General features: G+C 43.0%; 1 protein-coding gene across 3 annotated transcripts in view; it reads right to left on the reverse strand.

The window, feature by feature from the left end:
• DIS3L2 (DIS3 like 3'-5' exoribonuclease 2) overlaps window positions 1–15,318 on the reverse strand; it is a 353,242-nt gene extending 337,924 nt beyond the window's left edge. The window contains exon 1 of one of the 3 annotated variants that reach the window (XM_043909686.1): window positions 15,179–15,317. The gene's annotated coding sequence lies outside the window, so the exon portion shown is untranslated. Of the gene's footprint in view, window positions 1–5,993; window positions 6,013–15,178 lie in introns of those variants that run through there. The other 2 variants (XM_043909689.1, XM_043909690.1) reach the window with 2 other exon arrangements.
• Window positions 15,319–18,444: the final 3,126 nt, after the last annotated feature.

The following is an 18,444-nucleotide window of genomic DNA, read 5'->3' on the forward strand; positions in this document are numbered from 1 at the left end:
AAAAGGTTTGCTGAAGATAATTAAAAGGCCTGCAAGAAGAATGATGTGACTTGAACAAGAAGACATTTTTCCATTAATTATTTTTTAACCATCTGAAACATAATGAAATGCTGGATGAAACCTCAGCTCTCAATTCCTTTGAGATACAAAGATCAGAGTCAGTCCAGTTGAGCACTTGAAGTGTCAGGACCAATTCTGCATGTGGTGGGCAGTTGTGAGTTCAAAGACAGTATCACATGTACTCCTCCCTACCAGCCAGAAGTAAAAAAAGTACCAAAGAAACAGGCTTGGGCTCTGCCCACAACACTGTCATCTGAGCATTCCTTTCATTAGAACAATACAAGATTATACAATGACCCTTAAGCTGAAGCAGGATTCTAGATGCCTGAGAAAGTGGGATACTCTTAGGGTATGGTAAGCTGACTGCTGACACAATCAATAAATGAATTAGCCTAAAGTATGCTGACTTCTTTGGAAGGAATTTTATGAACACAAGATTTAAGACTTCTTATACAACAAGCAATGCAATCACAAGTACTAATAAAGGTTGGATGGCATCACCGACTCAATGGGCATGAGTTTGAGCAAACTCCGGGAGTTGGTGATGGACAGGGAGGCCTGGAGTGCTGCAGTCCATAGGGTCGCAAAGAGTTGGACATGACTGAGCAACTGAGCTGAACTGAAGGGTGCTATGAACTGAAGGTGGTGTTGGAGAAGACTCTTGAGAGGCCCCTGGACTGCAAGGGGATCAAACCAGTCAATCTTAAAGGAAACAAGTCCTGAATATTCACTGGAAGGACTGATGCTAAAGCTGAAACTCCCAATACTTTGGCCACGTGATGCAAAGAACTGACTCACTGGAAAAGACCCTGATTCTGGGAAGGATTAAAGGCAGGAGGAGAAGGGGACGACAGAGGATGAGATGGTTGGATGGCATCACTGACTCGATGGACATGAGTTTGAGCAAGCTCTGGGAGTTGGTGATGGACAGGGAAGCCTGGTGTGCTTCTGTCCATAGGGTCTTAAAAGAGTCGGACACAACTGAGCAACTGAACTGAAGAGTGCTATGTAAGAAAATTATTAATCAATCAATAAACCTAGAAATGAATTATGTGCAAGACTGTACTAAGGAATGAAGGGAAATTGCAAAGTCTACATCTCTGAATCAGAAATGACAAGATACATAAAAAAGCTGTGTTAGGGACTTCCTTGCTGATCCAGGGGTTAAGAATCTGTCTTGCAATGCAGGGGACGGGACGTAGGTTCAATCCCCGGTCTGAGAACTAAGATCCCACATGCTGCAGAGCAACTAAAACCCACGCACTGCAACTATTGAGCGGGTATGCCACCACTACAGAGTCCACACGCTGCAGCCAGGGCCCGAAACAGTTAATAAATATATTTTTAAAAACCTCTGTTAAAGCCAGACATCAAAAACACTCCACAATTCAGTCTAACCTCCCTAGTTGTCTGCTTTCCACACTCATACACAATTCAGCTAAACACATGCCTTACTCTTCCAAACCCCACATGTTGCAATACACTCTTCTCTCCTCAAATGTTTCACCCTCCTTAGAGCAACAAGCAAAATCTCACCTTTCCATGAATGCTCATCCCAAATGCTTCCTGAGTTCCTGGAAGTCTTTTATGACCTATACACTCCCTTATGATCTTTCATAATCCTTCTTTATGGTTCCATCCCTTCTCTTACTTCTGTTTTAGTCATACACTTGTCTTATCCCCGGTACTGAAGCAGGAGTAATGGAAGAGCAGAACTCGTAGAAAAATCTGGATTTTTTTTTTTTATTGGTTGGAGGCTAATTACTTCACAACATTTCAGTGGGTTTTGTCATACATTGATATGAATCAGCCATAGAGTTACACCTGAACATTAACTACCTAACCTTGACCAAACCAAACTACTTAGCTTTCTTAAGCCTATATACAAATACACAAAACAGGGAAATTATTATGTATTTTGTATTACTTCATTAATAAACAGAGTATAATGTGTGGACTGTGTGCATGTAAGAAAGAGGAGCAGACAAAGGAAAAAAGAGAATGTAGAAATATATAAGAATAATAGAAGAGGAAGGAAACTAGTAGTTATGAGAATTGTGTGTTTAAAAAGTTAAAGGGACTTCACTGGTTTGGTTCGACCCTGGTCGTAGCAGATCCCGTGTGTGTGGTGACCACTAGGTCCCTGCACCACGACTACGGAGCCTGCATTCCCGAGCACCAGAACCGCAACTGCTGAGACCACGCGCCACGACTACCGAGGCCTGCAGCAAGGAAGGCCACTGCAGTGCAGGGCCCACGCACCACACCTAGAGAGAGCCCACACACAGCAACAAAACCTGAGAGCCGCCAAAATAAATGAGCTAATTTTAAAAACAAAAAGTTAAAGAAAAAACTGAACTTGTCAAGAGACAGTTGAAGACAAAAAAAGGATCCAAAGCAAACTTTAAAAAATAAAAATGATGATGCCCACAGTAAAAAAAAAAAAAAAAAAAAAACTACCCTGGATGGGATTAAGAGCAGATTAAACGCTGCTGATGAAAAATTAGTAAACTTGAAGAAAAGCAATAGGGGGACTTCCCCGATGGTCCAATGACTAAGACTCCACATTCCCAATGCAGGGGGCCCTGGTCAGGGCTCACAGATCCCACATGCCAAAAACAACACCCAGCAGAGCCAAATAAATAAACAAAACAAATGAATGTTAAAAAAATGAAAACTAAAGGAAGTCCTTAAAGCAGAAAGAAATGGTAATAGATGCAAATCTGGATCTACAGAAAAGGAAGAGAACTAGTAAAAGTAACTTATTGGTAAATATAAAAATTTTATCCTTAAAGTTTAAGTCTGCTTAAAAGACAACTGATTATTTATGAGTAATAATAACAACATATACTGGAATTGATCACATATGTAGAAGTAAAACCTTTTTGGCCAACCCAATAATTGACCATATTAACAACTTAAAAATGAAAAAACATATGACCACCTCAGTAGACGCAGAAAAAGCATCTGATGGAATCCAACATTGGTTTCTGGTTTTAAAAAAACACTTCGCAAACTAGGAAGAGAAGGAAACTTCTTTACTGACAAAGAAGATATACCAAAAGCCTATAACTATCATCACACTTAGTAGTTGAAGACTGAATGCTTTCTTCTTAAGATCAAGAATAAAACAAATATATCTACTTCCACCACTTCTATTTAACATTGTACTGGAAATTAAAGCCAGCACAGAGAGAAAAAATTAAATATTAAAAAGGAAGAAGTAAAACTGTATTCCCAGATGACATAATCTTTATGTAGCAAATCCAACGAAATCTATATTAAAATCTACTGGAATGAGTAAGCATAGACAAGCTGACAGAGAAAAATCAATGCACAAAAATCAATCATATTTCTGTACAGTCAAAAATATAAATTTTTAAAAATCATCACTTTAATAAAATCAAAAATACAAAATACATAGAGCTAATTGTGACAAAAGACGTACAAGATACGCACAGTGAAAACTACAAAATATTGCTAACAGCAAGTATAGAAAACCTAAATAAATGTTCATGTGTTGGAAGATGTTAAGATGGCAATTCTCCCCAAATTATTTATAGAGCCAATACAACCTGAATCAAATTCTCAAGCAGATCTTTTTGAAAAGCTGACAAGTTGATTGTAAAATTAATATGAAATGAAAAGGATCTCAAAAAGCCAAAGTCTGGGGAAACAACAGCAAAGCTGAAGGACTTACACTGTCTGACTTCAAGTCTTTTTTATAAAACTATAGTAATCAAATCAGTGTAGTACTGACATCAATACAGACCAACAGATGAATGAAAACAAAAAAGTCCAGAAACAGAACCAAATATATACATAAATTTTCAACTGAGGTATAACCTAGGTACAAGGGAATTCAGTGAAAATATAGTCTTTTCAACAAACAGTTCTAGAACAATCAGATTCCATATACTTAAAAAATGAACTCTGATCCATACCTTGCACTATATGTATAAAAATTAACTCAAAGTAGATCACAAGTCTACAGTAAAGTGAAAGTATTAGTCGCTTAGTCCCGTCAGACTCTTTACAACCCCATGGACTGTAGCCCACCAGGCTTCTTTGGTGGATACTGCAGTATCCAGGCAAGAATACTGGAGTGGGTTGCCATTCCCTTCTCCAGGGGATATTCCTGACACAGGAATCGAACCCAGATCTCCTGCATTGCAGGCGGATTCTTTACCATCTGAGCCACCAGGGATATATGTCTAAAAGTAAAATCTAAAACTAAAGCTTCTAGAACATATCACAAACATATTATTCTGAAAATAGGCAAAGAAAGTTTTTAAGCAAGAAAAGCAGAATCCATAAAAGAAAAAATTGTTAAGTTGGACTTCATCAAAATTAAGAACTGTTCTTTAAAAGTCATCATTTAAGAGAACAAAAAGAAATTAGGAGAAAACATGGTGTAGAGTTCTGACAAAACTGGAGAAAGGAATTCCACTGGAGAAAGGAATGTCAAACCACTTCAGTATTCTTGCCTTGAGAACCCCATGAACAGTGTGAAAAGGCAAAGAGGTAAGACACTGAAAGATGAACTCCCCAGGTCAGTAGGTGCCCAATATGCTACTGGAAAAAAGTGGAGAAATAACTCCAGAAAGAATGAAGAGACAGAGCCAAAGCGAAACACCACCCAGTTGTGGATGTGACTGGTGATAAAAGTAAAGTCCGATGCTGTAAAGAACAATATTGCATAGGAACCTGGAATCTTAGGTCCATGAATCAAGGCAAATTGGAAGTGGTCAAACAGAAGATGGCAAGAGTGAATGTCAACATTTTAGGAACCAGTGAACTAAAATGGACCAGAATGGGTGAATTTAATTTAATTCAGATGAATTAAATTAAATTAAATTCTTGTGGGCAAGAATTCCTTAGAAGAAATGGAGTAGCCCTCGTAGTCAACCAAGGTTTTTTTTTCCTTTGGCTTGAGGAATTTTAAGCATTACTTCACTAGCGTGTGAGATGAGTGCAATTGTGCCAAGTGTTGGCGAGGATATGGAGGAACTGGACCTCTTATACATTGCTGGTGTTAAAGCAGAAGAGTACAGCCACTTTGAAAAATGTTGACAGTTTGTTTAAAAGTTAAGTCTGTTCCTACCACATGATCTAGCCATTTTACTTCTATGTGCTTAACCAAGAGAAATAAAAGTATATATCTATACAGAAAGACTGGTACACAAATTTTCATAACAACATCATTTGTTACCAACTAAAAATTGGAAATGACCAATATGTCCAACAATAGGTGAATGTATCAATACTGCAGTATATCCCTTCAAAGGAATAGTATTCAGCATTAAAGAGGAATCAACTACTGACATACTAAAGAATGAATATCAAAATAATTATGCTAAGTGAAAGAAGTATAACCATAAACTATATGATTCCATTTATATAACATTCTAGGAAATTCTAGGAAACAAAATTAATAGATAATTACAGAATGATCAGTGGTTGTCTTGGATGGTGGTCAAGGAGCCAAGGATGTAATGAAAGTTTTGGGGGTGATGGATATGTTCACTATCCTATCTGTGATGACAGTCTCATAAGCACATATATCTATCAAAATTTTACAAATTGTAAATTTTTAATAAGTATTGTTTATATATGTTGACTATATCTCAGTAAACCAGCTTTGTAAAGACATGGTCTTAACCAATAATTAATAATGCTTCATGATCCAAACTGGTTTGTATTCAATCATTAAAAGTATTTCCTGCTAATAATGTATGTGTTAGTCACTCAGTCGTGTCCAACTCTTTGAGATCCCATGGGCTGTAGCCCACCAAGTTCCTCTGTCCACGGAATTCTCCAGGCAAGAACACTGGAGTGGGTTGCCATTTCCTTCTCCAATGCATGAAAGGGAAAAGTGAAAGTGAAGTCACTCAGGTGTCCGACTCCCAGTGACCCCACAGACTGCAGCCTACCAGGCTCCTCCGTCCATGGGAGTTTCCAGGCAAGAGTACTGGAGTAGGTTGCCATTGCCTTCTCCGAAAGGAAGCCTGCAGAGGAACCTAAGGAGCAAAGTTCCTCAGTTAGCATTATATAACTTCCTGCCTCCTCCTGGTTTGGGCACCCAAGCTCTCAAGTCTATCAAATACGCCAACAATTACTGTCCTTCATTTGAAGGATTCTTCAAACCACAGGAAACAGGTGACTTCCTACTGTATCCACCTACTTCATTACTTGCCCTTTTCCTTACGGTTCCTTTAGATCTTAGGTTGATGCTGACGTATCTAGCATTCATGCTGAAATCAGAACCTGATTTAGAGAAGTAGGATGATTCAGTGTGGGATTCCCAGGTGGTGGTAGTGGTAAAGAAAGTATTAGTTGCTCAGTCATGTCCAGCTCTTTGCCACCCCATGGACTACAGCCCACCAGGCTCCTCTGTCCATGGAATTCTCCGGGCAAGAATATTGGAGTGGGTTGCCATTTCTTTCTGCAAGTGGTAAAGAACACACTTGCCAAAAAAAAAAAAAAAGAACACACTTGCCAATGCAGGAGACTTAAGAGATGCGGGTTCAATCCCTGGATCGGGAAGATCCCTGGAGGAGAGTATGGGAACCCACTCTAGTATTCTTGCCTGGAAAATTCCATGGACAGAGGAGACTGATGAGCTATGGACCATAGTGTCACAAAGAGTCTGAAGCGACTTAGCATGCACAATGCAGAGTTGTGGAAGGATTATGGACTTTGCAATCAGACATGGTTCATGAGTGCGTGCACACCAAGTCATTTCAGTCGTGTCCGACTCTTTGCAACTGTATGGACCATAGCCTGCCAGGCTCCTCTATCCATGGGATGCTCCAGGCAAGAATACTAAAGCAGAGTGCCGTGCCCTTCTCCAGGGGATCTTCCCGACCCAGGGATCGAATCTGGGTCTCCCGCATTGCAGGCACCAGGGAAGCCGGAACCCTGAGAACTGGTGCACAAAAAGGCAAATACTGTGTGATTCCACTGTTATGAGGTACTTCTAGTACTCAAGATCAGAGACAGAAAGTAGATGAATAGCTGCCAGAGGCTGGGAAGAATAGGAAGTCATGGTTTAATGGGTAAAGAGTTTCAGTTTTACAGGATGAATAGTTTTGGAGGTGAATGATGATTACTGCAAGACATTATGAATAAATTTAATACCACTGAACAACACACGGAAAATGAACAAGATGGCAAATTTTGGATTTTGTGTATTTTATCACAATTTTTAAAAATGGGGGGAAAAGTGTTTTTAGACTAGTGGCTGACTGCACTTGACTAAATCTATGGGTTAATCACCTAATTGCAGCTCTGGGGCATCCAGTTCTTGCTACGGTTCCAAATTAAATGCTCTCTGAAAAGTTCTTGTTGTCAAATCCTCCACCTCCTGTGACACAACACAGAGGAGCATCCTGTGTAGCTCCCACCACCCTCAGTCTAACAGAGGTAACAAGAATTCTGCCTGCGCTTCCTTTCAGTTCAGTTCAGTGCAGTTGCTCAGTGGTGTCCAATTCTTTGCGACCCCATGAATCGCAGCACGCCAGGCATTCCTGTCCATCACCAACTCAAGGAGCCCACCCAAACCGATGTCCATCAAGTCAGTGATGCCATCCAACCATCTCATCCTCTGTCATCCCCTTCTCCTCCTGCCCTCAATCTTTCCCAGCATCAGGGTCTTTTCAAATGAGTCATCTCTTCGCATGAGGTGGCCAAAGTATTGGAGTTTCAGCTTCAACATCAGTCCTTCCAATGAACACCCAGGACTGATCTCCTTTAGGATGGACTGGCTGGATCTCCTTGCAGTCCCAAGGGACTCTCAAGAGTCTTCTCCAACACGACAATTCAAAAGCATCAATTCTTCAGCACTCAGCTTTCTTTATAGGCCAACTCTTACATCCATACATGACCACTGGAAAAACCATAGCCTTGACTAAATGGACCTTTGTTGGCAAACTAATGTCTCCGCTTTTTTTAATATGCTGTCTAGGTTGGTCATACCTTTCCCTCCTAGGAGTATGTGTCTTTTAATTTCATGGCTGCAATCACCATCTGCAGTGACTTTGGAGCCCAGAAAAATAGTCTGACACTGTTTCCACTGTTTCCCCATCTATTTGCCATGAAGTGATGGGACCAGATGTCATGATTTTAGTTTTCTGAATATTGAGCTTTAAGCCAACTTTTTCACTCTCCTCTTTCACTTTCATCAAGAGGCTCTTTAGTTCTTCTTCACTTCGTGCCATAAGGGTGGTGTCATCTCCATATCTGAGGTTACTGATATTTCTCCTAGCAATCTTGATTCCAGCTTGTGCTTCATCCAGCCCAGTGTTTCTCATGATGTACTCTGCATATAAGTCAAATAAGCAGGGTGACAATATACAGCCTTGACATACTCCTTTTCCTATTTGGAACCAGTCTGCTGTTCCATGTCCAGTTCTAACTGTTTCTCCCTGACCTGCATACAGGTTTCTCAAGAGGCAGGTCAGGTGGTCTGGTATGCCCATCTCCTTCAGAATTTTCCACAGTTTATTGTGATCTACACAGTCAAAGGCTTTGACATAGTCAATAAAGCAGAAATTGATTTTTTTCTGGAACTCTCTTGCTTTTTCACTGATCCAATGGATGTTGACAATTTGATCTCTGGTTCCTCTGCCTTTTCTAAATCCAGCTTAAACATCTGGAAGTTCACGGTTCACGTATTGCTGAAGCCTGGCTTGGAGAATTTTAAGCATTACTTCACTAGCGTGGGAGATGAGTGCAATCGTGTGGTAGTTTGAGCATTCTTTGGGATTGCCTTTCTTTGGGATTGGAATGAAAACTGACCTTTTCCAGTCCTATGACCACTGCTGAGTTTTCCAAATTTGCTGGCATATTGAGTGCAGCACTTTCACAGCATTATCTTTCAGGATTTGAAACAGCTCAACTGGAATTCCATCACCTCCACTAGCTTTGTTTGCAGTGATGCTTCCTAAGGCCCACTTAACTTCACGTTCCAGGATGTCTGGCTCTAGGTGAGTGATCACACTATCATGATTATCTGGGTCATGATCTTTTTTGTACAGTTCTTCTGTGTATTCTTGCCACCTCTTCTTAATATCTTCTGCTTCTGTTAGGTCCCTACCATTTCTGTCCTTTATTGAGCCCATCTTTGCATGAAATGTTCCCTTGGTATCTCTAATTTTCTTGAAGAGATCTCTAGTCATTCCCATTCCATTGTTTTCCTCTATTTCTTTGCATTGATCGCTGAGGAAAGCTTTCTTATCTCTCCTTGCTATTCTTTGGAACTCTGCATTCAAATGTATATATCTTTCCTTTTCTCCTTTGCTTTTCGCGTCCCTTCATTTCACAGCTATTTGTAAGGCCTCCTCAGACAGCCATTTTGCTTTTTTGCATTTCTTTTTCTCGGGGATGGTCTTGATTCCTGTCTCCTATACAATGTCAGGAACCTCTATCCATAGTTCATCAGGCACTCTGTCTATCAGATCTAGTCCCTTAAATCTATTTCTCACTTCCACTGTATAGTCATAAGGGATTTGATTTAGGTCATACCTGAATGGTCTAGTGGTTTTCTCCACTTTCTTCAATTTCAGTCTGAATTTGGCAATAAGGAGTTCATGATCTGAGCCACAGTCAGCTCCCAGTCTTGTTTTTGCTGACTGTATAGAGCTTCTCCATCTTTGGCTGCAAGAATATAATCAATCTGATTTTGGTGTCTACCATCTGGTGATGTCCATGTGTAGAGTCTTCTCTTGCGTTGTTGGAAGAGGAGCTAACCCACATCCAAAGCAAGGAGCAGCATCTGCACTTTGCTGGAACAGCCATGAAGAGCAACCTCACGTCCAAGGTAAGAGAAACCCAAGTTAAGACAGTAAGCACTGAGAGAGGGGATCAGAGGGCAGACAGACTGAAACTACAATCACAGACAACTAGCCAATCTGATCACATGGACCGCAGCCTTGTCTAATTCAGTGAAACTAAGCCATGCCGTGTGGGGCCACCCAAGATGGATGGGTCATGGTGGAGAGGTCTGACAGAATGTGGTCCACTGGAGAAGGGAATGGCAAACCACTTCAGCATTCTTGCCTTGAGAACCCCATGAACAGTATGAAAAGGCAAAAAGACAGGACACTAAGGGATGAACTCCCCAGGTCGGTGGGTGCCCAATGTGCTACTGGAGGCAGTGGAGAAATAACTGCAGAAAAAATAAAGGGATGGAGCCAAAGCAAAAACAACACCCAGTTGTGAATGGGACTAGTGATGGTAGCAGGGTTCGATGCGGTAAAGAGCAATATTGCATAGGAACCTGGAATGTTAGGTCCATGAATCAAGGCAAATTGGAAGTGGTCAAACAGGAGATGACAAGAGTGAACATCGACATTCTACAAATCAATGAACTAAAATGGACTGGAATAGGTGGATTTAACTCAGATGACCATTATATCTACTACTGTGGGCAGGAATTCCTTACAAGAAATGGAGTAGCCATCACAGTCAACAAAAGAGTCCGAAATGCAGTACTTGGATGCAATCTCAAAAACGACAGAATGATATCTGTTCATTTTCAAGGCAAACCATTCAATATCACGGTAATCCAAGTCTATGCCCCAAGCAGTAACACTGAAGAAGCTGAAGTTGAACAGTTCTATGAAGACCTACAAGACCTTCTAGAACTAACACCCCCAAAAGATGTCCTTTTCATTCTAGGGGACTGGAATGCAAAAGTAGGAAGTCAAGAAAAACCTGGAGTAACAGGCAAATTTGGCGCTTCCTTTACATCACCAATAATGGCACAGATGGCTGGACCGCAGAGGGATTCACAGAACCAGTCCAGGCCCATAGCGGGATTTGCACATGTGCTCTTTAGTATTTGAATGAAAACTAGCTTCATTTCCTACAGAAACTCTCCAGAGAAAACAAAATACTTCTGAAGATTAAAATTAAAGGACACTCTACAACTTGGATCCTATAAGGCTGATCCTCTAAGCCTGGCCAACATTACAGAAAACCAAAGTTTGGGATAAATGGGGAAACTGAAAACAAAAGTTTACAAATCTTCCCCCACACAAGAAAATCCTTTGCCATACCTTTTTTGTACTTAAAATACTGAGCCACCTCAAAATCATTTCCATTCCAATACCTAAAATCAACTGGTCTGTAAGTGTTGCGAGGTGAACACTATAAAATGTGGTACAAATGTGATTCTTTCAAAACCACTGAGCAGTAATAAAACTCACAAATAAGCACAAATCTTTGTCTCAAAATAAATCAGTCAAGCTAAAAAGTTTAATGTGTTCTTCTTCTTTTCTGACAGCTTTTTCATCATACTGTGCAGGGGAACCCAAGTGTGCATGCCATGGGCAAATACATGCCATAACAAGAGGGATAAGGATAGGCAGGATTTGAACTGACTGATGGGAGAAGGAAGGACAGTGCAGAGGAGGAATATGAAGGTACAAGGGAACACACCTTGTATAATTTCACTTCTCTGAAGTATCTAGAGAAGTCAAAATCATGATGACAGAAAGTGGAATGGTGGTTGCCAGGAGGTGGTGGGAAGGAGAAACAAGGAATTGCTCAATGGGTACAGAGTTTAGTTTTTTTAAGATGAAAAAGGGTGAGCGATGTTACACAAGTGTAAATATAGTTAACTGTACACTTAAAAATGGTCTTTTGCCCCCTTCTGATGCCTATATCAGAAGCTTTCTCTATCTCCTTTATACTTTAATAAAACTTTATTACAAAAAAAAAAAAAAAAATGGTCAAGAGGGTAAATTTTAGACTATGCATTTTTTTAAGCTACAGTTAGAAAAAAAGAGAGTCACAGAAACTAGAAATTATTAGACATTAGAAATTATGACTGCCCTGGCAGTCATACTAATGCAAAAATATTTCAAATTGACTAACTTCAGTGTGCAGTCCTAATCTCTAAAATTCCTTTTTTCCCTAATTGAAAAAAAAAAGTAGACATGCCTTGCTAATGGTACATGCAGGTTTCCTTAACTACAATAAAACTGAAGGAGCGAGAAAACTAAAAGAAGACAATACAAACCCTAAGTGATGGTATAAAATACAACGCAAGCTAGTCAAACACAATCTAATTGTGCCATCCCCACCCACAATGTTGTCTAAGTCGCTAAAGAAAACTGTACACGGACTTCCCTGGTAGTCCATGGCTAAAACTCTTGTGCTCCCAATGCAGGGGGCCCAGGTTCAATCCCTGGTCAGGGAACTAGATCCCACATGCCACAATAAAGATCAAAGATCCTGTGTGCCACAACTAAGATCTGGCGTGACCAAATAAATTAAAATTAAATTAAATTTTTAAAAAACTGTATGGAAGCTTCTCTTTACACCAAGAATAAAGAAAAACTCTTCTACCTGCTTGCAAGGCCCAGCACCTTCTGGCCCACTTCTCCAGCCCCCTCACCCCCCAGGTTGTTCTATACGCTTCCTGACCCATACACAGGCCTGTACCTTAAGTCCCCAGTCATCTCCATGAACCCTGCCATCACAGGGTCTTTTTACCCTTGTGTTTGTTCTGACTGGAACATTGTTCCTTTCCTGTGCATCCTCCAGATCTCAGTTCAAATGTTAACTTCTGGGATTTCCCTAACTCAAATACTTGTCACTGTTGCAGTTTTACATTTGTGTGGTTAATCTGATGGCATCTGCTGAGCACAAGGATCTTGTATGCACTCACTCTCCCCCATTTCCAATGCTAAACTCAGCACCTAGTACCAACTAAGCACTCAAATACCTGTTGAATAAGTGAATGGGCACCAAATCTATAAGAAAATAATAATATATCACAGAATGTCTCCTTAGGAGTTTGTGCATCTTCACAAATGAATCCTGGAGAACGCCCAAAGCAACTGAGCCTAAAGTCCCTATTCAACTCAAAAAAAACAAAAAAGTCAACTCAGACGCCTGTATAAATTTCCCTGGCCCTTCTGTCTCTAAGCAAATACTGAGCAACACTCTAAGTGCTTAATAAATACTTACTGAACTGAAATAAAATTATACTCTTTCGAATAATGGATTTTGATATCTAAACTCCTGCATTTTAGTCCCAAATAATATTTCCAAAAATTGTTCATATGCCTCAGTATAATTACCATTGGATTAATTATAATGTCGTTACCCAATAATGTTTGAATGAGGCTTAGCGCAGGGGTCCCCAAACCTCATGGTACGGGTCTGTGGCCTGTTAGGAATTGGGCAGCAGAGCCGGAAGTGAACAGCCGGTAAGCAAGCGAAGCTTCCTGTGTATTTACAGCGGCTTCCCATCGCTCCCATTACAGCCTGAGCTCCACCTCCTGTCAGATCAGCAGCCACATCAGATTCTCACAGGAGCTCGAACCAAAACAAGACTATGAAGTAGACTGACATAAGCAACACACTTCAGGTGTCATTGTCCATTACCCTTAGATGGGACCATCCAGGAGCAGGAAAACAAGCTCAGAGCTCCCACTGATTCTGCATTATGCTGAGTTGTACAACTATTCCATTACATGTGCAACTATTCCATTATGTGTGCGTTCATGCTAAGTCACTTCCGACTCTTTGCAACCCTATGGACTGTAGCCCTCCAGGCTTCTCTGTCCATGGGATTCTCCAGGCATGAGCACTGGAGTGGGTTGCCATGCACTCTTCCAGGGGTTCTTTCCCATCCAGGGATTGATCCCGCATGTCTTAGCTTACAGCTCCTACCTTGGCAGGCGGGTTCTTTACCACTAGTGCCACCTGGGAAGCCCCATTTCATTATACATCATAATGTAATACTAGAAATAAAATGCGCAATAAATGTAATGTACTTGAATCAACCCCAAGCCATCCACACAACCCAGAAAAATTACCTTCAGGAAAACAGTCCCTGGTGCCAAAAAGATTAGGACCGCTGGCTTAGAGCATCCTTAGTCCCACTGCTTCAAACTCAATTAAGGGAGGTTTTCAGTCTTTTGTATTTTAATACAAATTTTACTTTGTCAATTTCTGGGCGGGAGGGAGGGGGGGTGTCGGAAACAGGCCAGCTGGGATTTTACTATTGTGTTGAAATTGTTTTCAAATGTAAGTCAGAGATATTAACACCTGTCCCTACTTTTTCAACGTGGTAAATGTCACTTGAGTCTTTTTTCCCCAAATCTACTCAGTCCTAAGGAGAGTTCCTTCTGTAGAAAAATGTTAAGACACAAAATCTAACTCAAAGAAGACTAAATAAACTAAAATTCCCGGGTAGCTCAGCTGGTAAAGAATCTGCCGGCAATGCAGGAGACCCCCGTTCAATTTCTGGGTTGGGAAGTTCCCCTGCAGAAGGAATAGGCTACCCACTCCAGTATTCTTGGGATTCCCTGGTAGCTCAGACAGTAAAAGAATCCGCCTGCAATGCGGGAGGCCTGGGTTCCATCCCTGGGTTGGGAAGATCCCTTGGAGGAGGGCATGGCAACCCACTCCAGTACTCTCGCCTGGAGAATCCCCATGGATAGGGGAGCCTGGCGGGCTACAAGTCCATAGAGTCGCAAAGACTCCGACGCGACTCAGCACAGCACAAATAAACTAAAAACCGGAAAGCTAATCGCCAGCTAATGGATCAGTTCGAAATGTTGAACTAAATGAGTCTCCACGATCAACGAAGCAGATAAAAGTATACCACGCTGGAAGGTGCAAAGCAACAGGCAAACATCAAGTATTACATCAAAGTGGCTGCTGCTCAAGAATCCTAAGGCGCCCCTCCCCTGTCAATCCCAAACATCTGTATCGGGACCCAACAGAACGCGTCCACAGGTGACCCAAACCTCGGGAAGCGTCCCCTCGACAGCAACAGGCTGTTTAACTCTGCTTTTCCTCCCGGGGCATCATACTGGGTACAAGGGAGGGCCGGCGGGGCTCAGGCGCGAGGAGCCGGGCCTGGGAGACCAGGTGGGCCCTGAGCTGGGGTCGTGGGGTGGGCAGGGTCGACGCCAGGGCCGGGGGATTGATACCAGAGACAGAGAGCACTTGCGCCTGGCCGCCGGCGCAGGTGCCCCCACTTCACCGGAAGGGTCGTGGTGGCCTTGAAGGCCAGCCCCGGGGTCGGTTCTGGGGAGGGGTCGAGGTGGGCGCGTGGGCGCGCGGGCGCGGGGGGCGGGGGGCGGGGAGGCCTCACCGTGGCTCCCGGGAGGCCAGCGCCGCCGCCGTCCCGCAGTTGCTAAGGAGAATGCTCTTCCGGGTCGCGAGCGCCGAGTTGTAGAGAGCAACGGTAGCCGGGAGGGGCCAAAAGCGAAGCGCGGGGTTGAGCTCGCGTGGCCGCGGCGGTGGTCCCCACGGTACTTTTGTTGAGGCGGCGGCAGCAGGGCCCGAGCGGAGGGCTCTCCCGGCGGCCGGCTGTAGCCAGTGGCTCTAGATGCCGCCCCCTGCTCCCGGGCCAGCGGCTGGCGGGCGACCTCCCGCCCCTGGTGCTGATCGCGCCCAGCCCCAGTCCTCGGTACAGTGCCCTGCTGGACTGCCTCTCACACCACCCACTCCCCTATCTCCCCACCCGCCGCTATCCTCGCCCCCGACGCTGCCACCGCAGCTTCTAGCTCCCGGGTGTAGCCCCGCCGGTCCTTTCCTGTGACAGGTTTTTTTTTTTACTCATCCCATGACTTACTCCACGCTCGATTACACCTGCTCAGAGCTAGCTAGGCGCAGGGCTGGCCCTGGGATACCGAGGTGGACCACCCAGGCGTGGTTCCTGCCGGCTGAACCAACAGGCGGGTGGGAGGCAGGCAAGCAGGCAGTATCCTGCAGACTGGGATGCTCAGAGTGAAGAAAGGGAGGGGAGCCTGCCCGAGAGGGGCCTACCCAGACTCAGGTGGGGAAAAGCCAGGGCTGGAGACCTCAGCCAAGTTAAAAGGGTAGGGAAGAGTGATCCAGGGAGGAGAGTAGGCTCCCCGCTGAGAAACCCACTGAAAGAAAGGTATGTTCCAGCCTGCCCTGGAAAGTGTGTAGAGAAGAGAGTATGGTTAAGGCTGGAACCTAGAAAACAATATCATAGGTGTGAACAAAGGAAAAAGAACCCCCAAGGAGCAGGCAACATGTTCGTTTGAAAGACTGCTGAAAAGACAGCAGAAGAATTTCGGTTAGGAGGTGATCACCAGTGTCAAATGCTGTGTGGATCCAGAGCCCAGTGGTAACCACAGAAAAATCAAAATTCAGGACTGGGTTGTCAAAGTTGACAATGACTTGAATCTGTGTAGTGATGAGTCCACCACCATCTGCTCCTAGTTAAAACAAGGGAAAGAGATAACATTAAATTGTTCCTGAATGCCTAATGTATCTAAAAGCACTGTCACTGTATTTGCAAATTTCAGAATTCCTCTACTATCACCCATCTCCTTGAAGGTGGAAAATATTGTTATTTAAGCTTGCATCTACAGTGCCTGCCACAGGCAAAGGCCTCAATCAATATCTGTTTAAAGAATAAAAGAACCGCTGGGCCTCTGATTTTTATTGTTCACACAAGTCCCTTCCAAACCCTCAGCAAAGGTGTGTTGTGGGAAGAACTTGTCTATTCAAACTGTAAAGGGTGGAAGAAATTCAGCAGGGGTAGGTAGCAGGGTGTGATGGAGGTCCAGGGACTCAGTAGGTGGGAGAAAGCCCAGTGGAGCCAGAGGTGGAAAGATCCAGAAGGAAGATAAAGGATTGAAAACATAGAAGCTGGGCTTTCAGGGCCAGAAATGGGAAGTGAAGCCAAAAATAATTAGGAATAGGAGAGAAGGACAATTTTTGTACATAAGTTTAACAGCGATATCTCACTGAGATTGGACTGCAGGAAGAAAGTGTGTCAGCCAGTGTGAAGGCTGCAGAGCTAGGTAGACATCTCCCCAAGTCATCTAAGTGAAGTGCACCCTGGGCTTCTTCATTTGGGCCAAAGGGTAACTAAAACACACTCTGGAGTGAGTTGAAATGAGAGGCTTGCCCCACAAACATATATCCCAGTCCATAATTCCAATCGATTTCCGTTATCACAAACATTACAGTGTGTGTGTGTGTGTGTGTGTGTGCATATGTATGCCCAAGAGAGAAATGTTATTCTTCTCTGAGAGACTGATAAACCTGTCCACAATGGATGTGACCAGGCATTCATGGAAGGAAACCATGAAATTCTAAATGTGTAGCTGAAGAGTTTAGAGTACCCAACATATCGGCCAAGAGGGCCTAGAAGCAACATCAACCCCATGGAAATTTCAACCCCATGGACTATAGCCTGCTAGACTCCTCCTTCCATGGAATTCTCCAGGCAAGAATACTGGAGTGAGTAACCATTCCCTTCTCCAGGGGATCTTCCCAACCCAGGGATTGAACCCGGGTCTCCTGTGTTGCAGGTGGAATCTTTACCATCTGAGCCAACAGGGAAGCCCAGAAAATGGTTACAACTCAGTAAAAGAAAGTTAAATCAATTAATTTTTTGTGAAAAGAAGGGACAAAGTCAACTTGTAACCTAGAAGAAGGAAATCCAAATACATGAAGTATAAGATAAAGCCCACCCCACATTCTCCTGGCAACCTTGAATATAGCATCTATTCTAAAGAACTGTGTTCTATTGAAGGGTCAAGGTGATTCATTAGGCTCAAGTTGGCTAGGCTTCTTGGGACATCTCAATGATGCCTCAAGAGGTAGAAATTTATCATTGCTATGAAGGGCATATTTTTAGAGAACTGCAGGGAATTGTGGGTGAACTCTGTATTTTCAGAGTGGTATGGGCATGGAAGTTTCCAAGTGATGTTCTTTGTCTGACTGGTCTCTGGATGATGGATGCCAGTTAATGGCTTAGAGGAATGCCCCCCAAGACCCAAGATATGAGTGAAGGATCAGAGTTACTGTGCCCTATTCTTATATGAGATGAGCCATCTGCTGTCTCCAGGAGAATTCCATTTTGGCCCTACGAGGAACTGTGTCTTTTATGAAGTCTAAGTTTTTTTGGTTACCCCAGAGCTTTCCATGCCAATCCTGATTCCTAACCACCACCATCCCCAACTTGGATTTCTCCTTTACTAACATCCACCTTGTCTCAAAGTCAGACACCGAGGAGTCACTCTTGACTCCACTTTCCCCCATCACCACACTCTCACCCTAATAACCCAGTCCAAGAACAAGTCCTATAGACTGTGGCATTTCCCCCACCCAATTCTACTGCCACCAGTTACAGTGAAAGGAGCAAATAACCAAGCAACTTGGGTTCAGTAAGAAGGGGTTACAACCTCAAAGATGAAGCAAGGTGCTAAGGCTGTGTGTGTGTGTGTGTGTGTGTGTGTGTGTGTGTGCACACGCGTGCGTGTGAACAACGTAATGACCAAACAGCACAAAAACTTCAAGGAGACAGGATGGAATAAATTCATTCAACAACACATTCTGATTGCCTTTCACCTGGTAATTTTACCTTGAAGGAAG

Source organism: Cervus elaphus, chromosome 8 (genome assembly GCF_910594005.1).
Source record: "Cervus elaphus chromosome 8, mCerEla1.1, whole genome shotgun sequence".
NCBI lineage: Eukaryota > Metazoa > Chordata > Mammalia > Artiodactyla > Cervidae > Cervus > Cervus elaphus.